Here is a 15227-nt window from a genome sequence, read left to right as displayed (position 1 = left end):
AATCAGCTCATCAATATCCACAACATAACTCACTGAGATTTTGACTGAGATGGCATTGACTCGATAGATCAAGTTGGAAAGAATAGACGTGTTGACAATATTGCGTCTTGTTCGTGAACTTGGAACATCTTTCCATTTATTTAGTTATTCTTTGACATCCTTAATCAGAGTTATCTAGTTTTTCTCATGTAGATCTTATATGTGTTGTTAGATTTATATCTCATTATTTCATTTTTAGGAAGCTAATGTAAATGGTATTGTTTTAAATTTCAAATTCCATTTGTTCATTGCTGGTATAAAGGAAAGCAATTGACTTTTATATCTTACGACCTTGCTATAATTATTTATGACTTTCAGGAGTTTTGGCTATTGATTCTTCTGGATTTTCTATATACACTGTCATGTCATTTACAAACAAAGGAAGTTTTATTTTTTCTTGCCTAACTTGTATACCTTGTATTTCTCTTTTTTATCTTACTGCTTTAGCTCAGACTTCCAATATGGTGGTGAAAAGGAGTGGTGAGAAGGGACATTTTTTCTTTGTTGCTAATGGAGTTCCTTTTTTTAAGTTTCATTTTTGGATTGTTCATTGCAAGTGTATAGAAATAGAATCGATTTTTGTATCTTGATCTTGCATCCTGACTATTCCATTTTATATGCAGTCTTTTTTTTAAGTTTATTTATTTAAAAAAAATTTTTTTTAACGTTTTATTTATTTTTGAGACAGGGAGAGACAGAGCATGAACGGGGGGGGGGGGTGTCAGAGAGAGGGAGACACAGAATATGAAACAGGCTCCAGGCTCTGAGCTGTTAGCACAGAGCCCAACGCGGGGCTCGAACTCAGGGACCGAGAGATCATGACCTGAGCTGAAGTTGGCCGCTCAACCGACTGAGCCACCCAGGCGCCCCTATTTATTTATTTATTTATTTTGAGAGAGAGAGAGAGAGAGAGAGAGAGGGAATCCTAAACAGGCTCCATGCTGTCAGCACAGAGCCCAACGTCAGGCTCAAACCCATGACCATAAGATCATGACTTGAACAGAAATCAAGAGTTGGATGCTTAACCAACTGAGCCACCCAGGTGACCCTTTATGCAGTCTTCATATTTATCATTTTCATGGTTGTATACAATTCCATTGGATAATGTTCTGTAATTTCCTTAATCTTCTTCAATTGTTGGGTTTATGTGTTGCTTACAAATTCTTTATGATTATAAATGCTCCGGCTGGAAATAGTTTTATGCATTCAACTATTTTCTTTGTAATGCTCTCTTTAGACTAAATGTATAGGTGTGGATCAAGGGAATGAATATTTTGTATGGTTCAATATTTTTATTGAAAAATTATCTTTTTTCTTTTAACCTTTATTTATTTTTGAGACAGAGAGAGACAGAGCATGAACAGGGGAGGGTCAGAGAGAGGGAGACACAGAATCCGAAACAGGCCCCAGGCTCTGAGCTGTCAGCACAGAGCCCGACGCGGGGCTCGAACTCATGGACCGTGAGATCATGACCTGAGCCGAAGTCGGACGCTTAACTGACCAAGCCACCCAGGCGCCCCGAAAAATTGTCTTTTAACAGAGTACGTAAAACCTGGAGCTAATGCATACATGCGCTTATTACCTACAGCTTATCTAGCATCCCATGACAGTGTTTCTGTTCATGGGGCCCGCACGTGTTTGGCACAAACCTACCTTTGAACCTTTATCTTCCTGCACAGATGTGGAAGTGCCTATTGAGGCTTCTAACCTTCTTTTAATTTAAGATGTGGGTATAAGGAGACCGTGCAGAAGGTTCGTACAAGTAGCACTAGAATTCAGTAAGTTTCTAAAAACCGAGCTCTGCAAGATTTCTTCTTATAACCGGCACTGCTATTGCCAGAAAAAGACACAGGAATCATGGCGGCGGAGGTATCTTCCATAAAATGTAAATACAAAGCGTGTAAGAGAACCACCAAGATTAGTTTCCAAAGAAAGACACTATCTCCACGTTGCTTCCCATGTGCTGAGGGAACAGAGACCTTTCAAAACGGCACACGCCGTTACAGAGAAGTTGGCCTAGACTTGACCTCGGGCCAACTTGAGAGTGACTTCACAGCGTTGCTTTCTCAGAAACAGGAAGAACTTACTGATTTCCTTTTAACTGCCAGCCTTACCTAGGCACTCTGCGAGGATGCTAAAGTACATCAGACGTGCACGTGATGCCGTATCATGGTCTTAAGGAACTTGGATCCATCTGGGAAGACGCGTACGTGTACACGAAGAATAATTCAGTTACTCGGGACGGTGTAGTCGGTACCCTCAGATTTCAGTGGAGGGATGCTCCTGTGACGTGAAGGGAATAGAGCCTTCTGCATGGAGAAGGAGCAGCACTGCAAGCATGGTGAGAAGCAGAGGCTGCCCTGGGTGCCATTGGACCTGACTCCAGGGCCGGCTGTGCTGGGCCCGTAATCATTTAAACCTCTGGGCCTCAATTTCTTCATCTACAAAAGGAAGGTTGGTCTCCCTAAGGTTTGTTCTCACCCTCAACATTCTATAAAGTATGACTTGTTGAAAAGCCGCTGCCGTGGGACTCCCGGGTGGCTCAGCCAGTCATGAGGCTGACTCTTGGTTTCGGCTCAGGTCCTGATCTCAAGTTTGTGAGTTTGAGCCCCGCGTCGGGCTCTGCACTGACAGTGCAGGACCTGTGTGGGATTCTCTCTCTCTCCTCTCTCTGCCCCTTTCCCACTCGCACGGTCTCTCTCTTTCTCTCAAAATAAGCGAAGAAACTTTAACAAAAAGCAGCTGCTGTTTATGGAGCACTTCCTGGATACAGTACTTAACATGGCTCAACAGAAATAACCAAATGTAGCTCGACTTCTTTATCCTCTTTTACCAAAGAGGAAACTGAGGCTCCAGGAGATGACGGGATTCGCTCTCGTAGGTCTAACTAAACTCAGGGCCGGTAAAATCTAAAGCCTGAAGCCGCGGTGTTACAAACTCTCCTGGGGAGAGTGAAACACTCAGAGAAGAAGCAGAAGGAAATAGCAGAAACTTTGTTTCCTATACAAGGGTCAAAGCCTCTGGCAGCATGAATTATTTCAAGGAAGAGCATTCATTACCAAAGTCCCGCGTTATCTCTGGGGGATACATTCCCAAGACCCCCGCAGTGGATGCCTGAAACCAAAGATACTACTAAGCCCCATAGTTTTTTACCTATACGTATATCCCGTGACCAAGTTTGATTTATGAATTTGTCACAGTCAGATATCAACAGCCATAACTAATACTAAAATAGAGCAATTATAATATATCCTGAAATAAATGTCATGTGAACGTCATCTCCCTCTCTCTCAAAATATCTTATTGTATGACACCCTCCCTTCTCACCACGGAGCGAGCGGATAAAATGCCCACGTGATGAGGTGCAGGGAGGGGAGTCACGTGGGCACGGAGAGGTAGCATTAGGCTACCACTGACCTTCTGACCACACCCCAGAAGGAGGATCGTCTCTTTCAGACCGTGGTTGACCACCGGGAACTGAAACAGCGGAAAGTGAAACCATGAACAAGCAGGGGGTGGGATCTACCATGTTAATGAACTTCTTCCATCTTCAGAACCGCAGCAAACTGTCTCCCCCAAAGGTTGGAAGCATCTTTCATGCAGAGATGGAATTAAAGTTAAGTATCACTTGGCCTCTGCCATTGGATGCTGCTCTTGTGCGAACCTCCCGATGTGTCAGAGAAACCCTGCCGGTTCAAGAGAAAGCCACTTTGCTGGGTCCAGGCTGCCGTGAGGAGCAGAGCTGCTGAGCCTTGAACCTTGTTGTGGAAATGAGCCCCGGGGTGGGGTGGGGGTGCTGCAGCGTGCTTTCCGGGCTCTGAAATTCCAGCACGAGCCCCATGGTTCATGGGATGCAAGCTCCTTGTCCTGTGGTGGGAGGTAACTGATGTGTTTATCTTAGCCCAACTATGAGATGATTATGTCTTTTCAGAAAGTCTGTTTTTATCACAGCAATACCTGCACGTAGTTAAAAAGTCGAATAGTATTAGGGACACCTGGGTGGCTCAGTTGGTAAAGCGTCTGACTCTTGGTTTCAGTTCAGGTCACAATCTCATGGCTTTGTGGTTTCAAGCCCCACATTGGGCTCTGTGCTGGCAGAATGAAGCCTGCTTGGGATTCTCTATCTTCCCCTCTCTCTGTCCTTCCCTAATTTGTGCTGTCTCTGTCTCTTTCAAAATAAGTAAATCAACTTAAAAAAAAAAAGTCAAATCGTATTTAAACGTTGAGTCCTCTGAATTTGTTTTCTGCTCTTTCCTTCCTGATTCATACATTTTAGACATTATGCATTGCTTTGACTTCCTATCATGATAGTTGAAGATTTTAGTCCTTTTCTATTCCCTTCTATCCCCTTCACATTTACATCACAACTTTTGTTTAAATCAACACGTTGATTTTCCCCCCCAAGTTTTAAGTAAGTAAATCCTGCTCATTGATTAGCTGAGTGTTCTCCTCTGAGTAGGTCAGGTTAAGCCTTTCAATATCTGTTCATTCTGACCTATGAAAATGGCAATTTTGTCTGAGTCAAGCGAACCTTTTATGTAGTTTTTGTTTTTCTTGGAGTTAATGATTGAGTCGATTAAAAAAAAACTGCGTGCGTTTCTTTGACTCCTTGGTTAAGTCTTACTGTATGCTTGAGCAGTTCAACAAAATGCTTCTCAAAAACAGTTTCTACATGGTCAGTCCTCTCACATAGTCCGACCCTGTGCACACGTCCCTCCTGGAGGATCCCAAAGCTCTTTGGGAATTCCTTGCCTCATTTCCTGGGGTGGATTCCTTGTTTCGCGAATGACACATCTTCCTCCTTCTTGGGAGTCTCTCATCATGGTAGAGCACATACCAGGGTCGTGTTTTAGTTCAGGCTGCTGTAACAAAACACCACAGACCGAGCGACTTAAACAACAAACATTCATTTCTCACAATTCTGGAGGTTGGAAGTCCAAGATCAAGGGGCTGGCAAATTTGGTTCTTGGTGAGGGTCCTCTCCTTGCTTTGCCTATGGCGGCCTTCTTGCCGTGTCTTCCATAGGAGGCAGAGAAAAAGGGAGAGGGCACTCTGGCCTTCTTTTTCTTCTTCTTCCACTGATCCCATTGTGGGGAGTCCACCCTCATAATCTCGTCTAAACCTAATCACTTCCCAAAGGTCTCTCCTCTAAGTACTGGTGCATCGGGGAGTTAGGGCTTCGCGTATAAATTTTGGGTGTTGAACACTAACACTCAATTCATAGTAGTAGCTTCTTCAAAAGAGGCAAATTTTGGGGTTTTCCATGTCTGAAACCGTCTTCACATTTAACTGGTGGTTTTGCTGAGTTTAGAATTCTATATTGAAAAACTAATTTTTTTTTTCCTCATAAGTGTAAAGGCATTGCTTGTAATCTAACTTTCAGAGTTTGGCTGTTGGAAAATCTGATGTCATTCAGATTCCTGTTCAGGCACATAGCCTGTTTTTTCTGTCTGAAAACTTTTTTAAAAAAATGTGTTTATTTTTCAGAGAGAGAGAGAGGGAGGAGAGAGAGAGACAAAGGATCCAAAGCGGGTTCTGTGCTGACAACAGAGAGCCCAATGCTAGGCTCGAACTCACAGCGAGACCATGACCTGAGCTGAAGTCGGACATTTAACCGACTGAGCCACCCAGGCACCCCTCTCTCTGAAACTGATTTATGAAGACTTCAACGGGAGCACCAGCACTGCTGAGCTGCTCAGAGGGAGACGTGGGTCGGAGCTGCTGGTAGGAGATATGGTCACAGAATTAGAGTCTCCAAAAGCAAGAGGGAAAAAGGATACGTGACCAGCAGAGGCCAGATGCAGCACTCAACTGTCAGGAGCAGTGGAGTCTAGTTGCTTTAATGGATGGAAAGTTCCAAAAGGTAGCCATGGAGTCCTGAAGTGCAAAGATCTATGGAGACAACAAGAGAAAATGGTGCTCCCAGGAGCAGGAAACATGAGTAGCCAATAAGGGTATTGAATTTATATACATAATATACAATATATAATACAATGTATTATTATAATATGTAACATATAACATATTATATATGAATAAATATAAATGTATACACATTATACATAAATATACAATTTCTATAAACACACATGTGATTATGATCACTACTCACCTCATGAAGTTTTATTTGTGTTGGGAAGAAATAAGATGATTCGATTTTAGCCAGAAAGCCTTCAAAACTGCAAGAATGTAGTCATCTTTATCTTCTCTTGCGAAGAAAAAAATCTGTGCTAAAGTATTGGATAACAAACATAATAGTATAGGCTGTTTGAGCATATGTATGTATAAGATTTTATAAATAAATTCCTGTAATGTTTGTGCTTTTTTTAAAAAGATTTTTTAAAAATGTTTATTTATTTTGAGAGAGAGACACAGAGCGTGAGCGGGTGAAGGGCAGAGCGAGAAGGAGACACAGAATCCAAAGCAGGTTTCAGGCTCTGAGCTGTCAGCACAGAGCCCTATGCGGGGCTAGAACTCATGAACCGTGAGATCATGACCTGAGCTGAAGTCAGATGCTTAACCAACTGAGCCACACAAGCACCCTTAATATTTGCTTTTTGTAGAGGGTGGGGAATACATTTAGGTGGAGAACAACAAAAAGAACTTCTGTTTTATCTATAGTATTGTTATTTTATGTTACTTTTTTTTTTTTAATAAAAAAGAAGATGGAAAGAAATATCAACAATTTAACAGTAGTCAGTTCTGGGTAAGTAGGCATAAGGATATTTGTTAAATGTTATTTAACATTTGGATTATTTTGACTTTTTTGGTATTTTGTAAATTTCTCAAAATTACAAGTAGAAAGAAAGAAAGAGAAGAAGTCAAGGCATTAATTCTGGAAAACAAGTGATTGCTCTGTGATTGGCATGAACCATGAGGACAACCAGGAAAAGTATCTGCTACGGATTGAACGGCCGTGTCCCACCCAAATTCACATGTCGAAACCTAATCCCCAAGGTGATAGTATCTGGAGGTGGGAGCCTCTGGGAGGTGATCGAGTTACGAGGGTGAAGCCCTCTCAACTGGGATTAGTGCCTTTATGAAAAAGATCTTAGCGAGCTCCCTCACCCCTTCTGCCGCGTGAGGACACAAAGCTGATGGCCATTTATGAGCAAACGACTCTCCTTCCAAATCTGCTGGTGCCTTCGTCTTGGACTTTCCAGCCACCATAACTATGAGAAATAAGTTTCTGTTGTTTGGAAAGCACCCAGTTTTGTGGTATTCTGTGATAGCAATCTGGAGAGAGTAAGATAGCATTCTGGGGACTGATTTCCCACCAACTCTTTCCGTGTACAAGGTACCAGAAGATGCGGAAAACAACACTGATGGAGGTTTGTGTGCCCGTCAGGACAAAAGTGGTGCTGAGGGGTGGGTGATGGTGATATTTGTCTCCTTGGCTTTTCCGGATGGATGGAAATTGATCCCCGTGGGGTTTTTCACATTTCACTTGACCAACATTAACACACACGCGCGCACACACACACACACACACACACACAACTCTGTTAATGTAATTTACTGCTCTGATATTTGTTTTTTTTTCTGATGTGTTCAGGAATTTTACTAAAAGGAGCACAGTGATCCAGGTTAAGTGTACTTATGAAATGAGACTCAAGAGAAATATTAAAATGCTTTTCTTACCCCGTCAAGAACACCTTCCTTTGTAAGGTGGAGTCACCCAGAGTTTTTCAAAGGATACAGAGGGTGCTAGTGACCTCAGGTGACAGTGCAGCGTGGGAGGGACGCCGGCGCTGAGCACGGGGTCAGGTCAGGTCGTGGCTCCGTTGTGTGACCTTGGGCAAGTCTCTTCGCCTCTGGCTTTAGTTTGCTCCTGCGTAAAACAGGAGGTAACAATATCTGCGTCACGGAATTACTGTGAAAAATAGCGTCGAGTGAGATAATATTTGGCAAAGTACTTTGGAAATGGCAGAATTACCCCCCAATGACAGGGTATCTGAGTTCCTATCACGTGAGCAGCAATATTCAACCAGTTAGAGTTTCAGGGGAAAAGATCTTCTGCTTAATTTGATTTTCTGATATTTTCAGAAGTGTGGTTAAAAGTCCTTCTTGAGGCAACCTTTCTTACAGAGTTTTCTAAGCTTCTCGTGGCCTCGTACTTGCTTTATCAGGGTCTACCATGCTGAACAGGCTCCCTTCTGAGTGAGGGTTGTGTCTGTCAGTTTCTCTTCGGTAAAGTTACTGAGTTTTATTTTCAAATGAACAAGTAATTTCCGGGGAGATCCTTTCAGACCATGTCAATACCCTGTTCCTAAGACCTTTACCCACTGGCTTCAGCATTTAGTATTAACGTATTTCTGATTCCCTTGTCCCCTCCACATTCACTGGTTGGCACTCTACTGTGAGGAAGAGCTTTCCTCTTTCCCCATCAACTTCTTTGTTCCTTTATTCGTTATTATCAATAGCAACGAGTGGAAGTCTAGGCAATGGGTTTTAAGCCATTGCTGGCATTCCTTACTCTGATGTTCAAACTGTCCCCACTTTGGCCAGTGGGAGTGTTTTAAGGATACTCAGGATTGTTTTAATCGGGATATGAAAACATCACACACAAGAATGACTGTTTTGCAGGAAGATGTTTTTTATATGCACAGATCCCTCGAAACAGGAGACACAGCGTGGGGCCACATGGGGAGGCACCAGTGTCAGTAAAGGAGGCAGAGGAAGTGAGGGGAAAATGGGGGAGGCCTTTCCTGTAGTTTCCATGGGAAAGAATGGGCCAGGCAAGGTAGGCAGGGGTAAGAGTGGCTAGTTCGAGTAATTTCAGCAGGCTCTGGGTCAAAGGGGCTGTCCTTAGTTGTCTAGTACCCGGGGCCTGGGGTGATTAGGGCAGGGGAACAGTGGCCCTGAGCACGAAAGCCTGATGGAGGAAGAGATTGGAGTGTGGGCTCTGCAATGGTTGGTCTGCGTATGAAAAGATGAGTCACTGACTATGTTTAGGAATTAGGTACCCCCAGAGGGACAGTGCCTCCAGGGTCAACAAGGCCCCAGATGTCAAAGCATTAAAACTAGAAACTAGAAAATGGGGTTATTACAGGGACCCCCAAACTGGATGACATTCCCATCATTCCTTGAGTTTTCTTTACTTCCTGGCACAGAGTGTGCCCAGGTTCCCATCTTGTCTGGGAAATGAACTTGGAATTATTTTAACTTTCAAAACCCATAATGTATCAAATAAACCCACACGTCTCAGGCTCCCGAGGGATTTCTGAATTCTGGCTACTGTGGGCTGGGGGTAAAAGAGCTTGTGTTTCTTGGGGACTGCGAGTCTCAGGAAAAATCAGGGGCTGGAGAGGGGATCAGGGACGAATTTTGGGAAAGTCAAGTGTGTCTCATCCTGTAGTTCCTGATGGGGCCTCCGTCACCACTTCCAACCACAGAACGTCTCTGTGAACAAAGTGGCCCCACCCAGCTGGAGCTGAACCTATTCTCCTCTTGGGATTTTGGACAAAGTCACACGACTAGAAAGATAGACCTCCATGACAGGACTCTATTAGCAATGTCTAGCTAATTGGCCAAGTAGACTATGTTAGTGGGGAGCCCTCAAAGCAAGAAAGCTGAGTGCTGAGATCTGAAGCGAAACTGCCAGGAGCTGGGCAGGGCCAATGGTAGAAAACAAAATTCAACTGAGTACATTTGAAGATCTGATTGGCTTTTATAAGTGATTCCAGAATGGGGCAGCAGCCTGTCTTGCAAGCCAAGAAGCTCCGAGGAACTGTACAAAATGAAAGGCTTTTATCGGAAGGAGGATGGGGCAAGGGAGCTAGTAGCAGAAGCAAGAAGAGATTGTTTCAAGTAAGGTCACTTCCTTGGGGGGACTCATCAGACAGATCAGCCCATGCTCCATCTTCCTATGGAGACTGGGGGGACCACACGGCAGATTGTCTCACTGGTGCCTGATCAGAAAACTGAGACTACATCTCCGGGACAGGCTGCAACTGCACTTTTGTTACGTATTAAGCCCTTGGTGACGTGGCCTACGTGATTCCATTTTGGGCCTGTGGTTTCCTTTCGCACCTAAAATCACATCAAATTGCACACGCACAACCTGACTCCTTGTTACTCTACAGGCAGTGCACAGACCAAGAGCATCAGCATCATCTGGGAGCTTGGTAGAAATGCAGGATCTCGGGCCATACCCCACGCCTGTGGAATCAGAATCCACATTTTAAGGGGCGCCTGGGCGGTTTGGCCGGTTAAGCGTCCGACTTCGGCTCAGGACACGATCTCACAGCCTGTGAGTTCGAGCCCCACGACAGGCTCTTTGCTGACAGCACAGAGTCTGCCTCAGATCCTCTCTACCTCCGCGCTCTCTACCCCTCCCCCACACTTTCTCTCTCTCTCAAAAATAAATACTAAAAAAAAGAAAAGAATCCACATTTTATTTAAAAAAAATTTTTTTTTCAACGTTTTATTTATTTTTGAGACAGAGGGAGACAGAGCATGAACAGGGGAGGGGCAGAGAGAGAGGGAGACACAGAATCAGAAACAGGCTCGAGGCTCTGAGCCATCAGCCCAGAGCCTGACGCGGGGCTCGAACTCCCGGACCGCGAGATCGTGACCTGGCTGAAGTCGGACGCTTAACCTACTGCGCCACCCAGGCGCCCCAAGAATCCACATTTTAACATGATCATGGGTGATACCTAGTCATGTTAAAGTTGGAGAAACCCAGTTGTAATAGACCAACCTGGTGCTGCAGATGTAAATGGGGAATGGATGTGGCTTGGGCGTATACAAGGTGCCGGGCAGTTTGTTTTCCTGAAATACATTCCTACAAAACCAAATAAAATCTTGTTCGCGAAGGCCTGTGGGATTAAGATTCATATAACTGCCACAGGAGAAAAATGTATCCTTTCCTGAAATTGCCTCAATGTTATGTGACTATAAGCAGTTCTGGAAAATGTAACTGAGTGTTTATGTTTCTTATGTGAGTTTTAGTCAGAGTGTTGCTATGTTGGTACAGGAATGACTTTAGGTTTCCAAGCATTTTTAAGGTTGTCGGGGAGGAAGAATTTCCTCTACCCTGCAAGGTCCTTTTAGCTGGACTAAGAATCGAATTGCCATGAGACAGATTAACAGGAGGAAATCACGTTTAATGCGTATGTACGAGGAATCCACACAGACACGGAAATTGCAAAGACAATGAGGTAATGAGGTGATGTGATGCTTATATGAGCTAAGGAGAGGGGTTGAGTCTAAGGATACAAAGGAGAAACAGACCGTTAGCCGGAAGGTGAGAAGAGATGTTTGGGAAACAAAGTTTGCCCTATGTATCGTGCCAATAGGTTTCTTAGGTAAAGAAAAATCTGTGTTAATAGTTCTCTTCTTGATGTAAGCAGGCAGCTGGGGAGGTAAAGAGCTATTCCTGAATCTGCTGGGTCTTGATTGTTTTTCAATGTTTTTGTTTTTGTTTTGAAAGAGAGACAGAAAGAGAGAAAATGAGAGCGGGGGAAGGTAGAAGATCTGAACTGACTCTGCACTGACAGCCTCGAGCCCGACACGGGGCTTGAACTCACAAACCTCGAGATCGTGACCTGAGCCGAAGTCGGAAGCTCAACCGACCGAGCCACCCAGGTGCCCGCATCTTGATTGCTTTTAGCTCCAAATAATGATCGTGCCAACGTGGCCCTGCTCGGGGCTGCCTGCCCTTGGCCTTGATTTGGGAATGAGCAAAACTGGAAATACAAGGGTGGTTCTCAGATGTGTTTCCATTGAGCCTTGGAGCGGAAGTCTCCTCTGGATGTCTCTGATCTGCCTCACCAGTTCGGCCTACACCAGGGTGTTCTTTGCATCTTAGACCATACGACACCTACTTCTGTGATTAGAGTACCCTTTGGGGTGCAGATCTTAGGCCATGTCTCCAAGGTGGCTTCCCTAGAAGCCTAGTCTGGCACCTTCTCCTAAAACATTGAGACCCACCCTCAAGGAGGCTCCAGCAGAGTCCCTGCCAAGGTGCCGGAAGCTGGTTGGGCTGGAGTCCTGCAGGTGTTGACTGGCCACTGTATACACCACGTTCGCCTGGGCCCTCAGAGAGGGCAACCTGACGGCCCTCCTCCTGGGACAAGTTTCACTGCTCGCACCTCCGTACCTACCAAGGTGGGGACGGCTATTTGGATTGAGGCCAAATTGGGGCGCGAATGTTAGTGCGATATGAAGAAGGACTTAAACTATATAAACTGTAGTGACAAACTTACTCCGGTGAGGCAGAGCTGGACGCCTGGTGGCGTTCGTACGTGGGACGCCGATGTGCATTAAACACGTCAGAGCCAGCGATGTCCTCACATTCTGCAGGGTGGCTTGGGATCCTGGGGGGTGGGGGGGCGGGACGAGGAGCGTTTGTTGCAAGTTGCACGTGTGCGCGCGTGTGCGTGTGTGTGTGCGTGTGTGTTGAGGTGGGAGGAGGTTTTGCTAGTATCACTTACAGAGAGAAGTTCAGAATAAAAACTTGTAGGCACAAGAGCACCTTAGAGACCCAGTCCCCAGATTTTACAAATGAGGAAACTGAAGCCCACGGATTTGAAACGAAATGTCCACAGGGACACGGTCATTACTGGGTAGCAGATCTTTTTACTCGAGGACGCTGGGAAGCTAGTCAAGAGACCTCTCCCCTCTTAGCTGTCCCTCTGGCATGTTCCTTTTTGTTCCGGTAGAAAGAAGGTGGGTAGGTGGTTTTCATGACAAAAAGAAAAAAAAAACTATTCAATGTGACACAATAATTATTTTTCAAAGATTCCCTTGTACTAACATGTGACGTTATAGAACTATCTCACTTTTAAGACTTCCTTGACCGGTTGCATTTCGTGTTTCCTAGTAAGAAAGCTATGGTTTCAGAGATCATGTGATGAACATTTATCTGTGGATTTGTTTCAGTTTTAACTCAGGGTTCGGTCCTTACACACACTCTCTTCCTCCTACTGTGTTTGATATCAGATATTGAAGGAGGTAGATTTTACTCTTCTAACAAGCAATGGCTGAAACTCAGAATCAATCAGCCAGTAGCTTGCTCATATACTTGGCATATCAGGAACCATATAAAGGCTGTGTTTGAGTTCTACGTAGATGTGAACAGTCAGGAGAGGAATTTTGGTCAAAGATAAAAGACCCTCTTTCTGAGTGAAATGATATCCTCAGGCACGGACTTTCTGGTTCTCCAATGAATTGATGAGGAAATACGAAAAACAGAAAAGGCTCCATAACCATGCAGAAAATTAGGGAAAACTCCCCCCTGCATCTGAGAAACTCCGTTTCCTTTCTTGAGAAACAGCAGTGTCCTTGGGAAGGTAGGTGGAGGAAATTTTATCAGAACCCTGTCATCTAAAGGAACAATGATTGAGTGAAAGCAGGACACTTATTCCTATGACAAATGTTTATTACACTTACTATGTACTAGGCATGATCCTACTTAGTGACTGTGAGAGACAAAAATCTCTTCCCTTCTAGAACTTGCGTTCCAGAAGGGGAGAGAGACTAATGAAAGAGTGTCCAGAGGTCTCAGTGAACAAAATGGGAGGGATTTATGGGCGTGAGCCTGGGGCTATCTGGGGGAAGCATGACCTACCCTGCTCCAAAGAATGTGCAGGAATAAAGGTAATATTCTGAATACCGTGGACTGAAAATGTATGATCCCCTCAAATTCAGTGTTAACATCCTAACCCCCAAGGTGGTGATGCTTAGATGTGGGACCTTTGGGAGGTGACTAGGTCAGGAGGGTTGGAGCCCTCATGGATGGGCCTGGTGTCTTTATGAAAGAGACCCCAGAGAGCTCCTTCCCTGGTCCACGAGGCGAGGACACAGTGAGAAGACAGCGTCTGTGAACCAGGGAGTCCGTTCTCCCTAGACGCGGGGTCTGTCGGTGCCCGGATCTCAGAATTCCTAGCCTCCACAGTCGTGAGAAATGAACGTGTGTCGTTTAAACCGCCCAGATCACAGTGCTTTTGTTACAGCCCGAACGGACCAAGACAGATTGCACCCCTCGGGCCACAGCCCAGCCACGTGTCTGAAGTCCTGAGATGGTGGCAGCTGACGTGGGAAGCTCCTTCCCTGTTCCCGACTCGCGTCAGATTGTCGCGGCTCTTGCTCCAGAGCTTTATGACAAATCATGCCATCGGGGCAAGACAGTATGTGCTCTCATCGGGCCGCCTGGCACTTGGGGGGCCCTGGTGAGTGATTAATTCTTGGAACCTTATCATTTGTCTTAGCTGCGATCTCTTTCAGCAACCAGGTTACCCAACCCCGGCATCATTTGTGTGAGTCAGAAAGGCCCTTTGTCCCTCCCAGCCAATTAAGGCCACCAGCTTTGCCAAAAAACGGCTCCAGAATGTTTCAGGCCCGGAGATGAGATTCCATCTCGCCAAGTGCAATGTTAGAATTTGCCCCGCCCTCCCAGCTGGGGGCCGCTGCCCTTCCCCTTCCCAACCCTCTGCTTCTGAGGCCTCAAAGGAGGCTGTTCTCCCTGAGGCAGGGACAAGGCTTGACTCTGCAAACACATACCTTCCCACCGCCACCCCAGAAAAAAGAACCAGGGCCTGGGACCCAGTTTGCCCCACATCCACGTAATCTATTCACCCCAACGGACTTTCCGGGGAAACCTCTGCTTATTTTTCTCTTAGTGTCCCTGTCCTCGGGCAAGTACTGCTTTCATGACTAAGGCCTGTTAGCATGGGTTACTGCTCACCCGAATGGGTCTTTCTGGAACACAACCCAAAACGGATTCCTTTTATTCTCCACCCCCCATTCTTCCTCTTCTAGCTGCTTTCCTGTTCCCTTGGCTCTGACGGAGAACTGGCTGAGAGAGAGGCTCGGAGGGTTCTTCTGGTGATTCACCTGGGGATCGTGAGTGGAAACTTCTGGGTGAACCGGTGTACTTGTGATAGCTCCCAAAACTATCCCGGTTCCCATGGACCCCCGCCTCCCTGGGGAACTGTGAGGGGCTGGTTGGGACTGGAGCATGAGTCTGTCACCCGAGCTAAAGGGGGGACAGAAGCCATAGGAAGGCAAGAATCTAGAAGCTAAAAGGATTGTTCAGAGAGTTACCAGAACAGAGGGTTCCGGAGCCGTTGTGATGGGGGAGCATAAGGCAAGCTGACCCCCTGCCACCCCCCCCCCCCAGGTGGGACACGTGTGGCATTCCTCAGGCACTCCTGGCCACCCAAGAACAAAGGAAAGGGAAACAC

Source organism: Acinonyx jubatus, chromosome B4 (assembly GCF_027475565.1).
Source record: "Acinonyx jubatus isolate Ajub_Pintada_27869175 chromosome B4, VMU_Ajub_asm_v1.0, whole genome shotgun sequence".
In the NCBI taxonomy this organism is placed as follows: Eukaryota; Metazoa; Chordata; class Mammalia; order Carnivora; family Felidae; genus Acinonyx; species Acinonyx jubatus.
The sequence above is the reverse complement of the archived record's forward strand: the minus strand, read 5'-3'. Positions refer to the sequence as shown.